Source organism: Megascapheus bottae, chromosome 5 (genome assembly GCF_031878675.1).
Source record: "Megascapheus bottae isolate mThoBot1 chromosome 5, mThoBot2.hap1, whole genome shotgun sequence".
In the NCBI taxonomy this organism is placed as follows: domain Eukaryota; kingdom Metazoa; phylum Chordata; class Mammalia; order Rodentia; family Geomyidae; genus Megascapheus; species Megascapheus bottae.
This window is the reverse complement of record NC_143513.1, coordinates 32737059-32758473: the sequence shown is the minus strand read 5'-3', so window position 1 is coordinate 32758473 and position 21415 is coordinate 32737059. Positions and strand designations below refer to the sequence as shown.

The 21415-nt window shown below is 37.5% G+C and overlaps 1 long non-coding RNA gene across 1 annotated transcript in view; it reads right to left on the bottom strand.

The window, feature by feature from the left end:
• Positions 1-21415, bottom strand: part of LOC150063198 (uncharacterized) — a 40946-nt gene that overhangs the window by 10607 nt on the left and 8924 nt on the right. Inside the window, exon 2 of the long non-coding RNA XR_016535408.1 lies at positions 15348-15424. This is a non-coding gene — a long non-coding RNA (uncharacterized LOC150063198). The remainder of the gene's footprint in view (positions 1-15347; positions 15425-21415) is intronic.

The window sequence follows — 21415 nt, the reverse complement described above, 5'->3', positions numbered from 1 at the left end:
TTAGTGTGAGCTCGAATGAAGCCAAAAAAACAGGGGTGGTTGCGAGAACAAAGCAAAGTTTGTACTTGGCGAAATTGGGTCTGGATATTGGAGTTAGTAGTTCCAATAAAGGGAACAGTTTCTATGACTTGAAGAGCACGAATTACATATTGGCTGTCTGAGTATAAATTAAAGGGCTCGTCTTGTAACAGGACGAGTGCTTGTAAAACAGCCTCTAACTCTACCTCTTGGGCGGAGGAAAAACCCGTAACCCAAGATTGAGTTTTCCCATTAATGGTCAAAGCAGCCATTCCATTAGAGGATCCGTCTGTAAATACTAAAGCGGCAGAAGATAAAGGCGAGGCCCGTACTATGGAAGGAAATAGGAACGTATGACACGCAGCAAATTGGAGGAGTTTGTTAGATGGGTAGTGATGCAAAATTTTTCCCGTATAATTGGCCCAAGCAATGGCCCAAGTATCGCAATGGGCGAATAGCCAATCTTGTTGTTGTGAATTATATGGGACACAGATAAAATGAGGTTCCTGACCTAAATATTTACGGGAATCCACTCGGCACATATGTATCAGATTAGCTACCAATTCGTAGTAGGGGGTCAGCACTTTGCCGGGTGTTGATGGTAGATAAAGCCATAAAAGTGGGCCATCCTGCCACAATACAGCAGTTGGGGAGTGAGAAGTAGCTAAAATGTAAACTCCCCATGGTTTAGAGTAGTCACAATAGTTCACTTGTTGCTGGGAAATTGCCTTTTCTACGATTTGGATGGCCCTCTCGGCGTCGGGATTTAAATTGCGCAAGGATGTAGGGTTGGTATCTCCTTTTAAGAGATCAAAGAGGGGTTTTAACTCTCCAGTGGACAGCTTTAAATAAGGCCGAAGCCAATTTATATCTCCTAAAAATTGCTGAAAATCATGAAGAGTTCTTAAGTGTGAAGTTTTTAATTGTATTTTTTGGCTTTTAAAATAGTGTGGGCCTAATATATGGCCTAAATACGTAAAAGGGGGATGTTCCTGAACCTTTTCAGCTGCTATTATAAGGCCAAAGCGGCTCAGATCTTGCTTTAGTTGTCCAAAGGCTTGTCGTACGACGGTAGGGTCAGAACAAGCCAACAAGATGTCGTCCATATAATGAACAATATAAACAGAAGAGAATTTTTCACGGGTGGAAGAAATGGCTCTAGCTACAAAACTTTGACATAAAGTTGGGCTATTTGCCATGCCCTGTGGGAGCACAAGCCAATGATATCGCTTCATGGGTTCTTTAAAATTAACAGAGGGGACGCTGAAGGCAAAGCGCTTACAGTCTTGAGGCGCCAGGGGTATAGTATAGAAACAATCCTTCAAATCTATAATAATCTTATAAGTATCCTTTGGGATTGCCATGGGGGAAGGCAAGCCGGGCTGTAAGGCTCCCATCAGTTCCATAGTTGCATTTATCTTTCTCAGATCCTGTAACAGCCTCCATTTACCTGACTTTTTCTTTATAACAAAAATTGGAGAATTCCATGGAGAGTTAGAAGGGGCCACATGTCCCAAGTCTATCTGTTCCTGTACCAGCTGCTGAACTGCAATGATCTTTTCTAGAGAAAGAGGCCACTGTTCGACCCATACCGGTTGTTCAGAGAGCCAATTTATGGGATCAGCATGAGGGGCAGGACAAACAACAGCCCCCGTTAAAGAATACCCTAATCCTTGCCTCTGGGGGTGAGACTGGGGTTGGAGTGGCTCTAGCTCCCCCTGTGCTGCTCGGCCTAGTCCCCTAAAGGGGAGGAGGCCTTGATCAAGTAACTGCTTAGTAACCGCAGCACTAGGACTAAACATATACACTCCCATTTTTTCCATGATATCACGACCCCATAAATTAATTGGCAGATGATCCAGGACAAATGGCTGAAAATGACCGGAGTGCCCTTCCTCATCTCTCCAAACAAGGATCGCACTGCTCTGCTGTGGGTCAGTTGCTTGCCCAATCCCTTGTAGGGAAGTCATAGAGGTTGTCAGGGGCCATTGGGCTGGCCAATGCTTTTTAGATATTACAGACACATCCGCTCCTGTGTCTAATATTCCTTTAAAGGGTTTTTCTTGTATAAATATAGTCATCTCAGGCCTCTCTTGTTTTATGCTTTGTACCCAATAGATATCAGAGGATCCAAATCCTCTCTGTCCGCATGGGGCAGAAGAATTAGCAGTCTCCCCATGAGATAAAGGCACAAGTATTACTTGTGCTAATTTTTGACCGGCTGGGATTGATACTACGTGTTTCGGGGCAGAGGCCATAACTTTGATTTCTCCAGTGAAATCCTGGTCAATTTTGCCAGGTGTAATCTGTATCCCTTTAAGGGCTGAGCTACTTCGCCCTAACAGCAATCCAGCCACTCCCGGGGGAAGGGGACCGAAGACCCCCGTGGGGAGAGCTTGTGTCCCCATTTTTGGGGTCAATACTGAGCAGGTGGAGGAACAGAGGTCCAATCCTGCGCTGCCTGGGGTGGCACGGAAGAGGCTGGAGACTGCTTTTGGGGGGTTGTTAGAAGATTTACTTGTGGCCGAGAAGAGGGAGGGACTGCCCCATGGTTTTGCGGGGCCAGAGGCTGGCCCCTTCTCCAGTTTCCCGAAAGCGGGCGGCCATTGCGATCTGTTCTTGACCTGCAATCTTTAGCCCAGTGGTTCCCTTTACCACAGCGTGGACATGTGCCAGGTAATTTTTCTCTCTTTAACTTGGCCTGGCGTGGGCATTGCTTCATCCAATGTCCTATTTGTCCACAAGAGAAGCAACGCCCTGGGGGTCTAGCAGCCCGGGCCTCTGGCCTCTGGCCTCTATATTTTAGAAATTCAGTAGCAGTCTTTCCTTGAGGAGCGGCGGCTAAAGTAAGGCCTTGTACATGGGAGGGTCCAATATCAGCACATAGTGAAATAAAGTCCGTGATTCCTCCCTTATTCCTATGGGGTCTGATAGCCGCCTGACAGGCGGTGTTGGCATTTTCATAGGCTATGTGTCTAACTATAATATTCCTTGCGTTCTCATCTTGTACTAGGTGGTCTGCAGTCTCCATTAATCGAGACAAAAATTCTAGATAAGGTTCATTCGGTCCCTGTTTAACTTCTACTAAATTTTTTGTACGATTGGAATTACGTAACCTTTTCCAAGCCTCTTTCGCCGCAGCATTTATTTGTAAATAGGCTTCCTTTGCATAACCCAATTGATCTTCGGTGTTTTTATAGATTCCCTCTCCTAACAACTGATCAAAAGTGTAAGGCAGGTTCTTAGACCTATTTGTTTCAATTTTAGCCCGACACTGTGCAGTGAACTCTGTCTCCCATAATAAGTACTCTCCCGCACTAAGGCATGCTCTGGGAAGCCGCTTCCAGTCATTTGGGCATACAATACCAGCACACGCGGCCTCTAATATTACTTGAGTAAAAGGGGCAGTTGGCCCATATTGGGAGCAGGCACTCTTTATATCCTGCAATAGTTTAACAGTAACAGGTTGATGGTATACTTGTTCATCCTGATCAACTAAACTAGGGAAGCATCGAGGCTCTGAAATATCTTCCCTCTCTCTAGCAGCCTGAGCCAGGTTTAATTGCGATGCACTGTGCCTGGTTGTAGTGCCTGTTAAAAGGGACTTATTGCTAGGGCCTTTAGGCTTGAAAGGTTGGAAAAGGGATTGAGGCCGTAAGGCTGCAGCCGGAGGCGGTGGGTGTGAGAGATAAGGTTTAGAAACAGACACCATAGTGGCCTGAGGGTCATATTTCTTTCCTACTTCTGCGGGGGCTCTCTGCTCTATCCCCATTTTAGATAGTAGATGTAGCATTTCTTCTAACCTCTTTTCTATTGTAGCTATCCGGTCCTCCATCGGCTCATCATAACTTTCCTCCCTCATATTAAAATTTGAATTCTGATACTCAATATCTACTGGTTGTTGTTCCCTTTTCAAGATCTCACTTACACTCTCTTGGGCTGCGGCATATGGCTCAGCCTCAGATTTTTCAGAAGGGTCCTTTAATTCATAAAGTTCCCTTAATTCAAGTTCAGCATTCTCATCTTGAGGATCTATGCCTTCACTTACTAAATTCCATACATCAATAGCCTCTACTGGGGTCTTTTCGGGGCCATATACATTATAATAATCTTTAATTCTTTTTCCTATCCGCTGCCAGGCTTTTTGGAATTCCTCCTCTATAGACCTCGGGCATGCCTCCTCGAGAAACTGTAGGAAGCTCTGAAGTACCCCTTTTTCCACCCACATTCCGTGGGCTTCAAGTAGGCTTGTTAAGATTGGTAAATATGACATATAGCTATTAACTTGACCCATAATTTTTTCTCCTGACTATACACTCTCCTAATAGTCCTACGACGTGTTACTCACCACAGGGGGGGTCCTTCACCTTGTCCCAGATTTTCAGGTCCCTGTTCGGGCGCCAGTTGCCGGGGCCAGCCGGCAGCAAACCAGGGTTCGCGGATTGGGATTCCTGAAATAGGGGCAAGGACTAGGAAAAAATAGAAGAGAGACAAACAGATGGAGTTCGGGAGGACTACAGCCCAAGTCAGCGGTCCAAGAAGTCTGTGAGCTCCAGACTGCTGCCTAAGACTGTGTCGTTTATTTTAAGTTCCGACCTTAAATACTCTTCTTAAAACTAGGGAACTGCCAGAGGCTACATTCATACAAAATAGTAAACAAATCACATATAGGATAATTGAGAAAGGATTAACATTGCTTAAAGTCATCATGATAAGAACTGATTGACATAGCTTAAAGTCATCATGATAAGAACAGATTGACATTGCTTAAAGTCATCATGATAAGAACTGATTGACATTGCTTAAAGTCATCCTGATAAGAGTTACTTCCTTGTGTATACAGTTGTGTAGGTCCAAGGTCAGGTCCAAGGTCATTGATCCCACAGTCGGTCCCCAACACATAGGCTTACTGGTTTCCCTCATTTGTCATAATTAGTGTAAACCTCGGGCTCTCCTACCAGAGGTTTACAATACGGCAAAACCTAGATACATAAGGCTAAACAGAATGACACTTTATAAAAGGGTCTCCAGGATACAGAAACAAAAGTCATATAATGAATGATTGTTGTCCTTAATAAACTATGTTATCTCTCATCTCTTTTGCTCTCTCTTGGTTATCTCATATTGTTACAGTATTTTACTTTTTTATCTGATATATATATATATATATATATATATGTTGATTTGGTTATTTGAAATCGGGGAAAACAAGATGAGGGTTGGTGATGGGGGGAGGAAAATAGGGACCAAAACAGGAGAAAGGGTATCAATGTTTGTGAAGTAATGAACTTTCTCTCTGGTGAATATAATGTAACCCTTCTATTAATTACAATAAAAATAAAAGACAAAAAGCATAGAAATTCCATTTGCAATTCTAGGATTGATTTTAATATTACACCTAAAATAAGTAATCTATTGAATTCAAGGGAACCTCACTTCCACAGTCAAACTTGGGAAGTGTTAAAACCAAGGAATCTCAAATCCCTGCTATGATATGATTCTGATTCTTTGTGAAAAGTGGGTTTTGCTCATTATGGGAACTGCAATGTTAATTTTTTTTTACTGTCAGGATAATGTATAGAGGGGTTACAGTTACATTTGTCATGTAGTAGATTAATTAATTCTCATGTTTTTTAATCCCCAACTCCCTCTCCCACTCCTCTCAATTATCTTGTTTCCCCCTTCTTTTTCCTATTTCAAATAAACAAATAAACATTCATACAATATACCAAACATGTATACAATATACAAAATAAGAAATAATAACAATATGAATTTAGCCATAAGGGCAAAAAAAGAGAATAGAAATAATATAGTACATTATGAACAACAATCACACAAGATAAAGCTCTTGTTTTCATATCCTAGTGTTCCCTTCATTTAGTCTCATCCTATATGATGTTGTATATATATACATAGGTTTTTGAGCTACTGTAATCCTCTGCTGGGAGAGTCTTAGATGTGTACTAATTAGTACAAATGAGAGAATCTATTGAGCTTATGTTCCTTTGGGTCTGTCAATTTTTATATTGATCTTTCTCCATATATCCTTTGATGCTTGTATTCTTTGACTTCCAGGAAGCAGAAGTAAATCTACATATTTTCTGAAGCTAATTTATATTCTGGTTTCCCTTTTGTGGGGAGAATGATAAATTACATCCTTTTATAACAACATAGAAAATACTTTAGGATTCAAAGGGGTTGTGATACTATGAACTTGAGAAGAGCTGATGTTGAACATGAGGGGTTTTATTTCCTATGACTGCTCTTCAATTTCAGTTAAATATCAAATATTCTGTCGCAAGCAATTTGTTTAACCTTGCCAGCTGGAAAACAGTCTGAGAAAACTTTCATGCAGAATTTTAGCTAATTGACAGATAGCTTAGAATCATTGGCTCTTTTTGACTTCTTTTAGAGAAGTTAAGTCATGTTAAGTACTGGCTTTTTCAGATATTATAAACCCTGCCATCATTGTTTTAGATGTTTATAAACTACAGTACACCATTAGGGAGAGGAGCAGGCGAGAAGACACAAAAGTAAATTGTACTACAAAAGCTAAGGAAGACATTTTTTCCACAATTGAGTTCCCAGCTCCTTCAATGAGAACTTAGCTTTGGAGACTCTACAGTACATATGAATACTTTATCTGTCCAAAGGCCTCCGTCGTAAGGAATGTTAACACGTTCTGTGCTCCTATAGTTTTGGTGTCCATTTCCTACATTTTTACATTAACTTATACTTTATAGCTCACTCAATAGATGATTATTGAGTTGCAAAAGAAAGTGTACAAAAACTTGAAAAGAAGAGTTAATAGGATACATGTAGAAATAAAAAGAAAAATAATCAGTTTACCTAAATTACTTCTTGGTAGGTGTATTTTAATCAAATAATTTATTTTAAAGTTTGGAATTCTGGTTATAGGTTACAAATAGATTTTAAACCAGAGGTATGCATGCATGCTTTGCTTTCTCCAGTGGTCAGTCCTCTATTATCCACTATTTTTTTGCCAGTCCTGGGGCTTGAACTCAGGGCCAGAACATTGTCCTTGGGCTTTCTTAAGGCCTAGTGGCTCTGCCACTCAACTCATAGCACCACCTCCATCTGTTTTCTAAGTATGTCTTACCAAGGAATGAAAGCTGTGTTTCCATGAATGCTAGGCAAGCACTCTTATCATTAGGCCAAACTTCTGGCCCTATCATCTACTTTTTGGTTGACAATGTGAATGGATGGAAAGGTCTAGATGGTCAAGATGTGTGTCACATTTTTTCTCTTAAATGACAGTAGATGAACAAGAGACAAACCTATCTACACATCATGTTACAAACGTAATATATATATATATGCATATTCAGTGCCAATGTTTTGTCAATGATAGCAATTACATAGTACACTTACTATAGGGCAAACACTATTCATACTCATGGAAGACTCACAGCAGCCACTAAATAGAGACTATCATAATAAACATGTTTTAGAAGTTACATGCACAGCCACGTGAGTTAATTTACTAGACACATCACATGAGGCTGTTTAGCTCAAGTCAAGTTTCTTAGTATCTGTGCACACATAATCATAAGAGTAAGAGAACACTTGAGGAGCATATGTTAGGCAATCACATCAGTGGAGCCAAGCTGCTCCTGATATTTTGTTTGAATTATTATTCCATTAGCTTTGGGAGATTCCAAAGAATGAATGTCAGCTATTCGTAACAAATGTAAAATTGACTTCTTCAAGTGAGTACACTAGCATGGTATGCAGTCTCTTGGTACAATAAGTACCAAGAACTACACTTATGAACTTCCGTGTTTTGAAGAGCATGTGCATCTTATTGGCATGTGTTCAATGTATACATATGGGATGCGTCACGCTGATAGATAAATGCATACCATAATGACTGAAATGTGGTTAGCAAAATAGTTTCTGAAAAAGGGTTCCCTGCTTCTTGCCATCAATTAATCCTCATAAATAGCTGGCATGATTGCAATATCAGAGCAGCTGTGATATTTTAAAACGTTTTGATTAGTAAACAACTTTCGATATTACTACCTATTTAAATTTGCTGTTTTGGTCTAGCTATGTAAAATAATTATTTTTGAATCTGAAATAGGCCCAGAAAAAAGGAGGTAGAAATTTACTTAATCACACACACACACACACACACACACACACAAATATGTCATATAATTCATCAGATATATGTGGGTGTGTTTCAAGTCACAATTGTCAAGGATGAAAGTGATTTTACAACTACAATCAACTTGCACATTTAAAAAAATATGAATGTGTTACTAGGAAGCCAGAGCTGATAAAGTCCAGATTGTTTTTTGGTGATTTACTGCTATTCTTTTGATATAATTTAACTGAGTCAATAATTTTTCTCTTCATCAAGTGATTGGAAATATTGATTGAATACTTTCCCCTAGAATTCAAAACAAACAGAAAGAAGCCAACTTATTATCATGTTTCAAGAGATTAAAAGTAACTAAGCAGGCTTTAGTTTTTTGTGCAGGTCCAAGGTATAGTTACTCTGAAAACAAAGAACCTTAAAACATACTATCATGCAAATTTTAATTTTAATTAATTATTACCAATCCCAGGATAGGAATTCAGGGCCTGAGCTTTGACCCTGGGATAGACTCTACAACTTTAGCCATACTTCTATTTCTAGCTTTTTGATGGTTAATTGGAGAAAAGAGACTAAAAAGTTTCCAGCAAAGTCTGGTTTTGAAGCATGGTCTTTAGATCTCATCCTCCTGAACAGCTAGGATTACAAGTGGGAACCACCATGTAGCCTATATATATTTTACTATTCAGTTTGAAAGTTGGAAAAGATTGGTTTCTGTAAGATGGTATCCTGATAAACAAGGTCAAATTTGTTTGCTCGGAATTTATTTTGAGTTTCAGTTATTCAGTTATGTTTACTACAAGCATATAAATAAAAATCTCAGAGACAAAATGACTATACTCTCTGTTTCTAAAATTTTGTTACAAATTGCAGTCTGTTCACAAAACTACACTATGTTATTGGCTAAATAAAGGATTGATAAGTAAAGGAGAAGTTGGCCTAAATTTTTGATAATGTAGATTCCAAATTATAAACTTTCAAGGCAGATAGTAGTAGGTTACACTGCCAAATAATATTATGTATTGTTATATGATTTCATATAATACATGCAATAGAATGCATACAGAACATGCTTTATAGCAAAAACAAAATAAAATTTATCTGTCAATTTAAGATATAAAACACCAAAGGAACACAGGCTTTATAATTTCCCTCATTTGTAATAATTAGCATGTGTCTATGATTTTCCTAGCAGAAGAGAACAAATAGATCAAAAGATATATGCATATAGTCATAAAGGGTGAGCCTAAGCAAAATGAACTCCAGGATCAGGAAACAAGAGATTTATCCTTGTGGTTGCTGTTTTCAACTCACTTTGTGACATTATTTCTTTACTCTTTTTTTCCCTGCTGCTGCTGCTGCTGCTGCTGCTGCTGCTGCTGCTGCTGCTGTTGTTATTTTCCACCTATGGTTTATCCCCTGTTGTATCTGACTTGGATGCCTGGTGTTCTGTATATTCATTTACTTATTTGAACCAGAGAAGGGTAGAGGAACAACAAGATGATGTGACAATGGACAAAGGATGAATTATTGTAACAGTGATATCCATAGGACAATATGTTAGAAATGAGCTTTACAACTTGGGACAGTGGGACAGGTGTGGGGAAGGAAAGTGGGAGAAAAATGTGGGAAGGGATAGTACCGTTCAAGAAGTAATGAACTGCCTTATGAATGTATCTATAACCACTCTATACATCAGCCTGACAATAAAATAACATTTAAAAAGATATAAAACAGAATTACAGACAAATAAAATGTTAGTTGAAAATATTCTACAGTGTGAAACATTGAAATCCTTACTTAATAGACAAATAAACCTGGCATTCTAGAAAACTTCTGTTTCTATCTTCCCATTTACATGTATACATGTATATTTACAAAGTGAAGTCCCTTTCAAATTTTCCATCTGAAGTATTCTCCCTTTTCCTATGAGTATAAAAGATGCACTTTTGCAAATAGTATCTTGTTCTTAAGAAGCATAAATGATGCTTGGGGGAAGATGCTAGAACCCGTAGACAGAAACAAATAGTGAAATTTAATCAGTAATACATGAATTAGAGAGCCTAGAAACCATAAAGAGCTGGGTGCTGGTGGCTCATACCTATAATCCTAGTTACTCAGGAGATGAGATCTGTGGATTATGGTTCAAAGTCAGACCAGGCAGAAAAGTGCATGAGACTCATCTCCAGATAACCACAAGAAAACTGGAAGTGGAGCTGTGGCTCAACATGGTGAGCAAGAAGAATTCAGGCACAGTGCCCAGACCCTGAGTTCAAGCTGCACAATGGATCCTACAAAATAAAAAATAAGAAGTAGAAAGAATCAACAAAACAAAGAGTTGGTTCTTTGAAAAAAATGGCAGACTTTAACAAATATGTCCACTAAAAGTAGAGAACACACCCAAATAAATAAAATGAGAGACAAACCTAAGACTATCATGACAGGATTCTTTAATTTACTGGTCTGAATTTGATAAACCTATAGCAAGCATTTTACTTAATGATAAAAACTTAAAAATATTTCCTCTAAAATATGGAATGAGACAAAGATGTCCACTCTTTCCACTTCTATTCAATACAGTACTGGAATCCATAATAACAATAAGGCAAAAGATAAACATAAAGGGAATTCAAATAGGGAAAAAGAAGCAAAACTAACCCCTCTTAATGGATGACATGATCCTGTATTTAACGAAGCCCATAGATTCCTCTCCCAAGTTACTCTACCTGATCTGAAACTTTGTAAAACAGGAGGATATAAAATTAACCTACAAGTCAGAAGCTTTTCTCTGTGTAAACAATGAGAGGAGTGAGGCTATAATCAAGAAAGCAACTCCATTTTTAATAGCCTCAAAAAAAAAAGAGAGAGAAATACCTAGGAATTAACTTAACCAAAGACATTAAGGACTTCTATGATGAAAACTTAAAAACCTGAAAAGGAAAATTAAAGCAGACTTAAGGAAATGGAAAAATCATACATGTTCCTGGATTTGAAGGATTAACAATGAAAATGGCAATACTGCTCAAAGCTATCTACCAATTCAATGCAATACCCATCACAATCCCACATTCTTTAGTGATAGAGAAGAATTTAAAAATTCATATGCAATGATAGTCAAAAACAATCCTTAGTAAGAAGAACAGTGCTGAAGGAATATCAATACCAAACTTCAAACACTATTACAAAACCATAATAATAGTAACAACTTGGTACTGGCACACGAATATCCCTGAGAACCCAGGGAATAAGATAGAAAACCCAAAAATGAACAATAAGGTATAGGGGAAACAATAAGGTTCCTTGGCACAGATCAAAATTTCCTAAATAAAGATCTAGAATCACAACCAATCAAAGCAAGACTGCATCCATGGGACTGCATCAAAGTGCAGAGTTTCTGCATGAAAAAGGACATACCAGCAAGATAATTATAAAGCCCACAGAATGGGAGAGTATCTTTATAAGCTATACTGAGAGGTGAAATCATTAAACCTCCCAAAAACATATCCAAAAGAATCAAAAACCATTTTACTATGTGTAAAAGACTTGAAGGAGAGACTTTCCTGAAGGAGAAATACGGTCAGTAGACACATGAAGCAATGTTCAACCTCTCTGGCCATTCAAAAACATTGAGCTTGCACCTCACCCTGGTTAGAATAGCCATTTTCAAGAAAGCTAACAATAACAGACACTGTCGAGAATGTGGCCAAAGGGAACTCTATTGCACTGTTGGTGGGAAGGTAAACTTGTTCAACCATTCCAGAAAGCCATATGGAGGTTCATCAAAAGGCTAAACGTAGAGTTCCCTTATGACCCAGCAATCCCACTCCTGAATATTCATCCAAATGACCACAAATCAGGCCACACTAAAACCACCAGCACAACCATATTCATTTCAACACTGTTTACCATAGCTAATATTAGAATCAGTCCAGATGCCCCTCAGTGAACAAATGGATTGAGAAAATGTGGCATAAATAAACAATGAAATTCTATGCTTCCATCAGAAAGAATCATCTTGCCTTATTTATAAGAAAATGGAAAGACTTTGGGAAAAATATATTAAGCTACGTCAGCCAGACACAAAGAAACATAGGCTACATGGTTTTTCTCATTTGTAATACTTAGAATGTGTCTATAAATCCACAAGTCAATCCAATGTATAGTAAAAGACAAAGAAGCTACACTTGGATGTAATTAATTAAGCAATACCTTAAATATTCACACAGTGAGAAAAGGAGAGGATCCATGTGTTGTATGTATATGATCATATAATATGATGATTATTAAAACGAACTCCAAGAAATAGAAACTAGAGAATTTTTTATTGAACTGTTGGTGGGAATTTTTGATGTTTGTTTGTTTTTCCAGTCCTGGTGCTTGAATGCAAGGCCTAGGCACTGTCTTTGGGCTTTCTGAAGGCTAGAGCTCTACCACGTGGAGACACAGCACCACATCCAGCTTTTTCTATGTATGTGGTACCCAGGAATCAAACCTGGATCGATGTACATGCGAGGCAAGCACTCTACCACTAGGCCAAATTCCTGGGCCCCTTTTGTGGGTGTTTGTTTCTTTCTTTCTTCTTCTTCTTTTTCTTTTTTGATTTATTCCTTTTTTCACTATTTTGCATCTCTGTACTCCTTGTCTTGTATATCAATTTTTCAGATTAAAGGAGGAAAAGAAAAAGCACAGAAATGGTGGGACAATAGTGAATGAACTAGCAGTGATGCTCATTGGATACTACATTAGAAAGTAACTATACAACTTGAGGAAACAGGAGAGGAAAATCTGGGAGAAAAAAAGTGAAAGGCTGACACTTTTCAAAGAGAAATGTACTCATTACCTGACTTATGTAGCTGCAACCTCTCTGTACATTATACGTACAATTTAATAAAAAAACATAACAGATAGGTCTATAAAGCCTTGAAGTCTTTTCTAAATTCACATTAATATAAACTACTAGACTAATATAAAAGGAAATTACATATTATAGTCTCAAGATAGTCTAATGTTTTCTATGAAAAACCTACATGGGAGGAATTTTTAATTATTCTCCCTCATAAATATAGATAAAACATATTAGAATTATTTTGTGAATCAAAGACAATTTTATCTTAAAAATAAGAGCTATTGGGGCCAGGAGTTTGGCCTAGTGGTTAAAGTGCTTGCCTAGCATGCATGAAGACCCGGGTTCGATTCCTCGGTACCACATACATAGAAAAAAGCTGGAAGTGGTGCTGAGGCTCAAATGGTAGAGCTCTACCCTTGAGAAAGTCCAAGGACAGTGCTCAGGCCCTGAGCTCAAGCCCAGGACTGGCAAAAAAAAAATAAGAGCTATTATCATTGTAATAAGAGTTAAGAAACAAGAAAAGAATAACAACAGCAAAATATCCTACTGTTATACTATATATATCCTACTGTTATACTAAAGCCAAAATTTTAAAAAGAAAAAGAAAATCAGACCAGAAGGGAATGAGATATGTCAGTAGGCTTTAAGACAAAATTATAATCCTTTCTGAGTTTTTCAAACATTCATGTCTTTTTCACAAAACTATTACAAGAAATAATATTAAAATATTGCTGAAATTGAGATTTTAAAAAATATTAATGAAAGGCTGTATTTAAAACTGTTTGAAATCAATCTTATTTTCCCTTATTTATTTAGAAGCAAATTACCATTTATCAATACAGGATAAAGATCTCTAGTGCCGTTTCATCAGTCATGAATGGTTTTAAATTTTTTCATTAGCATAAGATTAAGAATATTTTTCTCTTGAACATGAATATTGGCAATACGAGATGATAGGTGAACTTCTAAACTTGGCTGATAGCAAGTTTTGACTGCTACAGATGTGGCATGTCTGTGGTATTTCTGAAATTTGTATACTGACAATGCTTTTTCTTTGTTGATTTACCTGGTTAGGCAGAATAGGTGGCTAAAGTTGAGATGGCTTTTGTTTGTTGTGACTTTATATTCATGTTTAGTATTCAGTATTACATTTCCATCTTTAAATGTAAGCAGTTAAACTCCAACAAAAAAACAACAAACTCTGGGGTGTTCTTTTGTAATAGGGTGCAATAACCTTTGCTGTTTTTCCAATAATGTATTTGGCACTTACTGTGTATAATAAACAGCTCTCTTCCTGCACTCGGAGGGAATCTGATCTTTTGCTGAGGTAAGTACTGCCCCAAGGGTCTGGAGAGGATGGAAAGAATGTAAAAACCTCAAAGTTGGCTTCCGTGAACACCTGGCCAATTATTGGAGACAATGAACAGGAAGCATGGCAATTTATAAAATACTTAGTTTATTTCCAGGGTATGCAAGCATTTACTTGTATTCCAGCTTCCTACATTGAATGGTCATATGGAACATAAGCTTCTGTCTTTGAAATGATTATCTAATATCACAGTAGAATAAGCAGAGTTAGATCCTGGTTTTCAGCTGAAATACCCACACACAAACAAACAATCACATCATTAGAACTGGAATCACAAACACAAGGCTAGTTACAACAAGTCTGGAGAATCACACTTTTAAAATATTAGAAATATTTGTGATTTTGGTTAGCTGTTATACTAGTTGTTTATGTTCAATAAAAGAGAGTAAATACCTCATTTGTTTAAAAGTACAATTAGCAACCATAATATAACATGATTGCTAATGAAATACACTATTATCATTCCCAATGAATGATTATGATTTTACCAAGTGGGAATTTATTTATTTATTTTTTATTTTTTTGCCAGTCACGAGCTTGAGCTCAGGGCCTGAGCACTGTCCTTGGACTTTCTCAAAGTTAAAGAGCTCTACTACTTGAGCCTCAGCACCATTTCTGGCTTTTTTTTCTATGTATGTGGTACCGAGGAATCGAACCCGGGTCTTCATGCATGCTAGGCAAGCACTCTACCACTAGGCCAAACTCCCAGCCCCCAAAGTGGGAATTTAAATTCGGAGGAGTAACACAACTAATGTTAAGTGACAGACTACAAATTGAAGTCAGGGGTGATTAGATTTTTGACCTCTTACTAGCCACTATTTTAGGTAAAAAAAAATTATTGACTATTTGGGGACATTCAATCTCGCAATTATACATATATATTGATGTTGATGTATTGATGATGTTGCTATTATTATTATTCTAACCACTGGCATGCAGTTACAGTTCTTCATACAATTTTATTTTCACTTATTCAGGGCAGTAAGTACCTCACTGGGAATGAACGAGGCTATGTCAGTGACATCCTCTTCTACCTCATGTTCTTTTCATGCCTGATAGAGCTGTCCTACGAAATAAAAGGTTAATTTTAGGAGAATGACTTTGATTTTTGGTTACCTGCATATCATGTCATTTCTACTAAAAAGTATAGGTACTTTTTGAGAAATGGTTTATAACTTATTTCCAAGTACTTATGCATCATATTCAAGATGGGTCTTACCCATAGGCAAAGTAACTTCCTCCTATGTGTGTGTTTCTGAGGTTCCAGAGACTTTTTGTGACACTCTTCCTTCTCTACCTACTCCATAGTCCCTGTATCTACCCTGACTAAACACAGAACTGCCAAGATGCACTAGTCACAAAAGGTCATTGATAGAAAAAGAGTTGTTCAGTGAAGGAAAATTCAGGCTTTGGAATTAAGCTGGTACTGATCTCCACAGGTGGGTAGCTGTCTTTTCCTGAAGAAAAGTCATCACAACAGAGAAATTAAAACTGTGTTCTTTAATTGTTTCTGCCTGTCCTGGGGCTTGAACTGAGGGCCTGTGCACTGTCTTTGGGCTTTCTCAAGGCTAGAGCTCTGCTACTTGAGACACAGGACCACTTCTGGCTTTTTCTATGTGAGTGGCACAGAGGAATTGTGTATGCTAGTAAAGAACTCTACCTCTAGGCCAAACTCTAGGCCCCTAAAATTGTTTTAAATTGTATCAGCATAGGCCGGGAGTTTGGCCTAGTGGCAAGAGTGCTTGTCTAGCATGCACAAAGATCCGGGTTCAATTCCTTGGTACCACATACATAGCAAAAAGCCAGAAGTGGTGCTGAGGCTCAAGTGGTAGAGCTCTAGCCTTGAGAAAGTCCAAGGACAGTGCTCAGGCCCTGAGCTCAAGCCCAGGACTTGCAAAAAAAAATTGTATCAGCATATTAAAATCTTAATCTTTCCATCTATTCCATTATTATATACAAATGTGGTGTGGGATGAAGGAGAAGGTAGACAAATGAAGAAAGGAATGGGGGAAAACAGTAATAAAATTCAATGCATATTTTACACAATTAAGAAAACGGGGGGGAAAAGTTGGATTCAGAAGGATGACAGACAAAAGGTGTGACATTGACCACAATTTATTGTATTCATACTCTACTATGCTGAATGGGAACTGCCTAGAATAACTATTTAATAATAACATTTAATTTTAAAAATTTATGAAAGAAGAAATTGATATTTTTAACTTGCTTAGTCATGGCCTAAAAATTATACCCATATAATGTCTTTAGAAAATTACAAAAGTGGCCAAAAATTTCATCCTTCTATGTACTCTTCCCTTTGCAATATAATATGGCATCATTTTCAACTACAGCTCTTCTAACAAGAAATAGTATATTTTATATCCTTCAGCTCTTCACATATCCATATAACACTGACTAATATTTAGCAAATATTATGCTCACAGAGACTTCGCAACTCTTTATGCCTCAGTTTCTGCTCTCTTACTGCTCTTTGGAAGCCTGACACTATCATGTACAGCTACCCAGAGAACCCTGGGGGATGAGAAGCTTTCTTAATGAGGACTCTGTATACCAATTATCTTGCCAACTCCAGACATACGAGTGAGAGCACTCCAAATCATCAAGTGTTAGTCAAGCTTGCCTAGGCAGAAGGAATTGTCTAAGCTGGCCAAATAATTGTAAGAAATAACGAACATGTGTTATTTTAAGCTACTAAGTTTTAGGGTAGTTCTCTGCATAGCAAATGATAATTGATACATTCCCCACTTTTCCTTTGTTGTTTCTGTTGCAATTGTAAATAGAGACCTTTCAGAAAACTTGGCTTGCACTTCTTGGCATAAAGAAAGCATGTAGGAATGTACGAATATAAATGGTCACACGAATCAGTCCAAGGAAAGTATCCAATGGTGGTGTTCAGAACTCATAGAGAGCCACTGCTCACTTCACAGAAAGCAAAGCTCATTCTCAGACTGTTACCACTATCATATGTGAGGGAAGCGAGAAGTACAGTTATGTTTATGTTGACGTGTCTTCATTGTGAGGTTAAGTATTTGATTTGTTTATACTTTTCCCCATTTCCTTGGTTCAGCTGTGCTGTCTGGGTTTTAACAGGCTTCGGTTTTCTCTCATTTGGTGAGACAATGTCTGAGTTAAGGATTAACATTTGTACAGTGAAACATAAATGCTTGTGGATTGTATATAATATTTTAGCCCAAGCTTATTTAGTTTTACCCCTTTCAGAACATTTTTGGTTTAGCCAGGAGCCTTCTGATACTCTCAAGCCCAATTTGATGTATGCAAAGAATGCTGTAAGAAAAAGTAGTATGTTTGGTAAGTTGATGCTCTAGGCTGAAAAGCTAAGAAGAATCACTTTCAAATTTTACTTAATATGTGAATTTCCTTATCTATACTCTAACTGCCTGGCTGAAATGATTATTGATATAAGTGTATGTCCTAGCAAAATCAAATAAGGGCAATGCTCTCTTTTTTCTGTTTTTATTTTTGTTTTGGTTTGCTTTTACTATAAAAGTTCTATTTGACTACAAGCTTTTCTATCTCATATATAAAATATATTTCTAAAAACATCTGTTTTTCCTATCTTTGTCCTTTTCCTAGTCTCACAAAGTAAGTTCTCAGTGTCCCCAAGAATCCAATAATTAAAATACCTTAAATCTGGACTTAAGTTAGAAGTTGTCTAGAGTGTATTAAGAAAAGAGAATTAATGCGTTTTAAAGTAAGAAATCCCTTCCCAACACTGTTTTTTCCTCTAGCACCTGGGCATTGTCCCAACGTTCATTTTGCTCAAGGCTAGCACTTTACCACTTTAGCCACAGTGCGATTTGTGACTTTTATGTGATTATTGGAAGATTGTCTCATAGAGTCTCCTGCATAAACTAGCTTTGAACTTTGAACCTCCTGAGTAGCTAGGATTACAGGAATAAGCTGCTTATGCTTGGCTCCAAAGGTACATTTTAAGATAGAAGAATTTGCAAAAATCTATGTATGCTGAATTTTAATTTCAACTTCATTCCATCCATTCACTTCTAGTATTTTTGTTGTTGTTGTTGACTTTTATTTGCTCTTGGTTACTATCTCCTAAAATGATTTCCGATTTTACTCTTGAATTTAATCTATTTGTAGAAAAATACAATTCTACACTAGCTTAAGATTCCTATCACTTTTGTAGTTTTCTTGCCATCTCATCTTTCTTCTAAAAACACAAATACCTCTAATATTCTTATGTCTCTTGAAATAGAATAACTTCGTGTCCATGGCTTTAGAATTACCAAGAGAAGCATGAAGGCATCCTCCTACCTTGGGTCATGCTTTCACATTTACCTATTTATCACTCTGTGTCTTGTGTTGAGTTACATCTCATTAATAGGAACGACTTAGATGATTGGATTCAATTAAAAATGTCTCTCCGAAATGCAAACATGAAGCTGGATGCTGTGGCTCACGCCTGTAATCCTATCTACTCAGGAGGCTGAGATCTGAGGATCAAGGTTCAAAGCCAGCCCAGACACAAAAGGACCTGAGACTCTGATCTCCAATTAACCTCTAGAAAATGGTAAGTGGGGCTCACCTCAAGGGTAGGGCAGTAGCCTTGAGCTGAAGAGCTCAAGGATCACGCCTAGGTTGTGGGGTAGGGTGGTAGCCTTGAGCTGAAGAGCTAAGATATAGCACCCAGGCCGAGTTTAAGCCCCATGACCTACACACACACACACATAGAAAACATGAAAAAATATTTGGATGAACAATGGATGTAAATGGATGTCTCTACTGTATGAAGAAAACAAGATACAAAATCTCCATCGTTCCACAAAAGAATTCATGTCAACGAAACACAAAGTTCTGATTCATTAGGTCTGGGTGGAGCCTTGGAAAGTTAATTTGGAAAAGGCTCCCTAAGGGCTTCTGATGTGTACTGTGGTTGAAAAATAATTTCCTTAATTTTTATAAATCTGTGTCCAACACAATCAATCATCACATTATAAAATTGTTACTTGTAAAGACTTTTGCTATGTTGCTTCCTCCCTGTTACTTCAGTTCAGACAGGCTTAGAAAGAGGTTGTATATATGGAAAGATGTTGGTCTTAAGAATTATCAGTGAGTTATAAAATCTAACAGGCAGAGAGATTTCACAAGAATACATGTGAGCCCAGTTATCTTTATCAGTGGCTTTTGTGTCAGACGGCAATCCTTCCTTCATAGTCTCCTCTGTACTCTGTACCACACAGTAGCACCTACATCTCTGAGTCTCCAAAGTAATTTAACTTACCAAGCTCCTTTTTTTTATCAAGCTCCTTTTTTCATATATTTTTATTGTAATTAATAGAAGGGTTACACTATATTCACCAGATAGACGGTGAATTACTTCACATACATTGATACCCTTTCTCATGTCTTGGTCACCATTTCCCATGCCCCCACTCCCACCCCTCATCTTGTTTTCCCCCCTTCCCTATCCTATTTCAAATAACCAAATAAGCATATATACAATATATCAGATAACAAAGTGAAATTCTATAACAATATGAGATAACCAAGGGACAACAAAAAAGATGAGAGATAACATAGTACATTAAGGACAACAATCACTCATTATATGGCTTTTGTTTCTATATCCCGGAGGTCCTTTCATTTAAGGTCATACTATGTATTTAGATTTTTTCTGTGTATGTGGTACCGAGGATTCGAACCTGGGCCTTCGTGCATGCTAGGCAAGCACTCTACCACTAGGCCAAACTCCTGGCCCCATATTCATTCTATTTTTACTATAGAAAGGTACACAGGCCAACACTAGAGAGAAAAATAGCCAAAAAACAAAGCTTGAAGAAATTCACTTCCTGAAAATTAGTGAAATGAATGACGCCTAAATCAGTGTAAATAGGCATTAGAAGAATGGTCCGGTAAACCTAGGAAAATACTACAGCTAAACCTTTTATTGAAATGTTGGCTTTGCTGCACATATTTTACTTGCTACTTTTATGAAAGAACTTTAGAATTTCAAGCGAGGTAGCTTTTCCAGGTTAAATTCATGCATTTGGAAAATATTTACTCTTTTGGATTTTATATTTCATTGTTTTACTGTGATATTTCCAATTGCCAGTACAGTAAAGAACTCATGTTCACTTTAAAATGTATATAACAGGACCTTAAAACCAGAGCCAGTGTTCGAGATCTAACATTGCATGTATGATATAAGACATGTGAAAGGGTATCAATGTTTGGTAATTAATGCACCATCTATCTGGCAAATATCATGTAACCCTTCTATTAATTACAATAAAAATATATGAAAAAAATAAAATAATCATTGCTGTAGCAAATGTTTCAAATACAAAAAGCAATTGAAAGCCATATGATGAAAAAGAAAGGGGTTGTTAGGTCAATAAGCAACAATTAAGGAAAGGTCTTGAACATCAACTCTATTTTGGTTTCTCCAAGGCTTTCCACTCTTCCCACTTGAATTAGTCACCGGGCCACAGCTTCCTTTCATGTCACTGAAAGTAAACTAGCTCAGAAAATCCAGTCATCTGCCTCTATACTCCAACTATTCTAAAAACAACTTATACTGCCCACTGCTGTGATGAAAACGTCTAGTCAGACTTGTGTTTTTTAAAGTGCCTTCCACTGTCTGCTTTGAATAAACACTCCTGGAAAAATTTACTATAGCAATCTTATGTGAGTCATTTTTCCTTCTCTGAACTCAAAGCATTCCTTCAATATGTGATGAGGGCAGATCCAGTCATTATGCTGAACAGGATTTCATTGACTTCTCTGACAGCACAGATAAACTACAAAATGAGTGTTTATTAGAAGCATACATGAAATGGTACATTATAGTGAGGAAACTACTTGAAACAGCTATTCTACCTGTAAACAAAATGTGCCCAGGAAATTTTTAATTTTTTTCATTTTTTTTCCGTGCAACTTTTTTTTATTGTAATTAGTAAAAGGGTTACATGATATTTGCCAGATAGAAGGTGCATTAATTTCACATGTCTGGTTACCCATTACCCTCCCCCCCACACCCCCCACCGGTCTTGGTTTT